Source organism: Leiobunum rupestre, chromosome 2 (genome assembly GCF_980474605.1).
Source record: "Leiobunum rupestre chromosome 2, qqLeiRupe1.1.hap1, whole genome shotgun sequence".
In the NCBI taxonomy this organism is placed as follows: domain Eukaryota; kingdom Metazoa; phylum Arthropoda; class Arachnida; order Opiliones; family Sclerosomatidae; genus Leiobunum; species Leiobunum rupestre.
The window spans coordinates 42,407,342-42,411,440 of record NC_143385.1 but is presented as its reverse complement, the minus strand read 5'-3'; positions in this window follow the sequence as shown (position 1 = coordinate 42,411,440).

Sequence of the window (4,099 nt, the reverse complement as noted above, 5' to 3'; positions counted from 1 at the left end):
CCTTTTCGAAACTGTTTTCTTTATTAATAATTACCATGGACGTACTAGGTTTTCAAGTAAATAAATAGTTGTTGTCAAGATAACAAATGAAATAAATGGTTGTTGTCAAGATTACAAATGGAATAAATAGCTGTTGTCAAGATTACAAACGGAATAAATAGTTGTTCTCAATATTACAAACAGAATAAATAGATGTTGTCAAGATAACAAATGAAATAAATGGTTGTTGTCAAGATTACAAACGGAATAAATAGCTGTTGTCAAGATTACAAACGGAATAAATAGTTGTTCTCAATATTACAAACAGAATAAATAGATGTTGTCAAGATTACAAATGAAATAAATAGTGGTTGTCCAGATTACAAATGAAATAAATAGTTGTTGTCAAAACTACAAATGGAGTAAATAGTTATTGTCAAGATTACAAATGGAATAAATAGCTGTTGTCAAGATTACAAATGAAATAAATAGTTGTCAAGATTAAAAATGGAGTAAATAGTTTTTGTCAAGATTACAAACGGAATAAATAGTTGTTTTCAAGAAAACAAATGAAATAAATAGTGGTTGTCAAGATTACAAATGGAATAAGTAGTTGTTGTCAAGATTACAAATGGAATAAATAGTTGTTGTCAAGATTACAAATGAAATAAATAGTTGTTGTCAAGATTACAAATGAAATAAATACTTCTTATCAAGACTACTAATGGAGTAAATACTTCTTATCAAGACTACTAATGGAGTAAATACTTCTTATCAAGACTACTAATGGAATAAATACTTCTTATCAAGACTACTAATGGAATAAATACTTCTTATCAAGACTACTAATGTAATAAATACTTCTTATCAAGACTACTAATGGAATAAATAGTTGTTGTCAAGATTACAAATGGAATAAATAGTTGTTGTCAAGATTACAAATGAAATAAATAGTTGTTGTCAAAACTACAAATGGAATAAATAGTTGTTGTCAAGAATACAAATGGTATAAATAGTTGTTGTCAAGATTACAAATGAAATAAATAGTTGTTATCAAGATTACAAATGAAATAAATACTTCTTATCAAGACTACTAATGGAGTAAATACTTCTTATCAAGACTACTAATGGAGTAAATACTTCTTATCAAGACTACTAATGGAGTAAATACTTCTTATCAAGACTACTAATGGAGTAAATACTTCTTATCAAGACTACTAATGGAATAAATACTTCTTATCAAGACTACTAATGGAATAAATACTTCTTATCAAGACTACTAATGGAATAAATACTTCTTATCAAGACTACTAATGGAATAAATACTTCTTATCAAGACTACTGATGGAATAAATACTTCTTATCAAGACTACTAATGGAATAAATACTTCTTATCAAGACTACTAATGGAATAAATACTTCTTATCAAGACTACTGATGGAATAAATACTTCTTATCAAGACTACTGATGGAATAAATACTTCTTATCAAGACTACTAATGGAATAAATACTTCTTATCAGGACTACTAATAGAATAAATTGTTGTTGTCAAGACTACTAATGGAATAAATACTTCTTATCAAGACTACTAATGGAATAAATACTTCTTATCAAGACTACTAATGGAATAAATTGTTGTTGTCAAGACTACTAATGGAATAAATACTTCTTATCAAGACTACTGATGGAATAAATACTTCTTATCAAGACTACTAATGGAATAAATTGTTGTTGTCAAGACTACTAATGGAATAAATACTTCTTATCAAGACTACTAATGGAATAAATACTTCTTATCAAGACTACTAATGGAATAAATTGTTGTTGTCAAGACTACTAATGGAATAAATACTTCTTATCAAGACTACTGATGGAATAAATACTTCTTATCAAGACTACTAATGGAATAAATACTTCTTATCAAGACTACTAATGGAATAAATACTTCTTATCAAGACTACTAATGGAATAAATACTTCTTATCAAGACTACTAATGGAATAAATACTTCTTATCAAGACTACTAATGGAATAAATACTTCTTATCAAGACTACTAATGGAATAAATACTTCTTATCAAGACTACTAATGGAATAAATAGTTGTTGTCAAGACTACTTATGGGAAGAATTATTGTTGTGAAGACTACTAATGGGAAGAATTCTTGTTGTGAAGACTACTAATGGGAAGAATTCTTGTTGTCAAGATTACTAATGGGAAGAATTCTGGTTGTCAAGATTACTAATGGGAAGAATTCTTGTTGTCAAGATTACTAATGGGAAGAATTCTTGTTGTCAAGATTACTAATGGGAAGAATTCTTGTTGTCAAGATTACTAATGGGAAAAATTCTTGTTGTGTACACCACTTTATGGTTTAAAAATTATTTCCTAAGCATGTAAAATATTTCAATTAAGCTAATTAATATATCATTTTCCGCTGTAATAGTTTTAGAAATTCATATACATCTATAGGGTGCCCTATATTTTAGAAACTCGCCGTATGATGAAATTCAATCCGCAATATATTCTTCCCAGAAAGCTTTGTGAAAAATCTGAGTAAGCTGGCGAAGGTCCATGTTCCTAACGAAGAACATTAGCAGGATAGGGGAGGTGAATACTTATATCGTAAGAAATATATCATACACTTCTGGTAATATGGTTTACAGTAAATCACTGGAAGAATTGATCGGAAAAAGAGTTTACAGTTATCGCAACAACTCGTCATCTACGAAATATTCCCCTTTCTAAATTGCTCGTCAACAAATTTAAAACTGAAATTTCCAACTATATATCTTATCTAAGAAGATTTCAACTGGTAGATATAATATATTTATGATGCATTACTGGCAACACTGATTGGGATAAACGCTAAAAATCATCTCAACATGGTCCTTCTCCCTAAGTATAAGTTTGAATTCCTTGTTTACGCTAATAATTTTCGAGATCAGCGGTCAAGCTGAGTTTGTAATGAGAGCCAAGGTGAAAGTGACGCAAGTGGTACCAACTTTATTTCTGTGTCGTCTAAAACGGCGCCATATTTTTAAAACGGGAAATTTTTAATTTTACGAATCTTCCGTTGAGCGCGCCTGTACCGTGAAATCCTTTTAGTTTCTTTCGTAATAACGATTTGAGGCGCTTTATCAAGAAAAAGTAAACAGCTTTTTAGTCGCCTGTCTAGACAGCAAATTAAAGCTTAGGCAACAACATCAGTGTCAGACCACTGACCCTATTACAGCGCCGTGTCGCGAACAAGTGAGTGGATTGCATAGCTCATTCTATCACGACCACTTTAATTATAAACTATTCGTTAGATTTTTTACCCAGGTGCATTGTTGAAAGAATTTACAATCGTCTTTCAACTTTATAATTTGAAAAATAAAAATCTGTCAATTTTGTGCTGTAAAATGCTATTGTTTGGTTAGGTTAGGCTTGTAGATCTAGTAGCGATTGACCGGATTGCGGATAGTCCGTGAAAAATACAATCGTTCCAATCGGTACGGTACTACGGTTAGGGATAGATGTATCGGAACAATTGGATGGATTAGTTGGGAACGAACTTCGATGTGGTAGGACGGATAGACTGGATGGATTGGATTTGGTTGAACGGATTGGATTTGGTTGAACGCATTGGATTTGGGTGGACGGATTGCATTTGGTAGAACAGATTGGATGTAGTTGAACGGATTTTATATGGTTGGATGGATTGAACGGATTTTATATGGTTGGATGGATTGAACGGATTAGATGCGGTTGGACGTATTCAACGGATTGGATGCGGTTGGACGTATTCAACGGATTGGATGCGGTTGGACGTATTCAACGGATTGGATGCGGTTGGACGTATTCAACGGACTGGATGCGGTTGGACGTATTCAACGGATTGGATGCGGTTGGACGTATTCAACAGAGAGGATGTGGTTGAACAAATTGAACGGATTGGATGCGGTTGGATGGATTGAATGGATTGGATGTGGTTGAACGGATTGAACAGATTGGATGAGGTTGGACAAATTGAATGGATTGTATTTGGTTGGATGGATAGAACGGATTGGATTTGGTTGGATGAATTGAACCGATTGGATTTGGTTGGATGGATTGAACGGATTGAATTTGGTTGAACG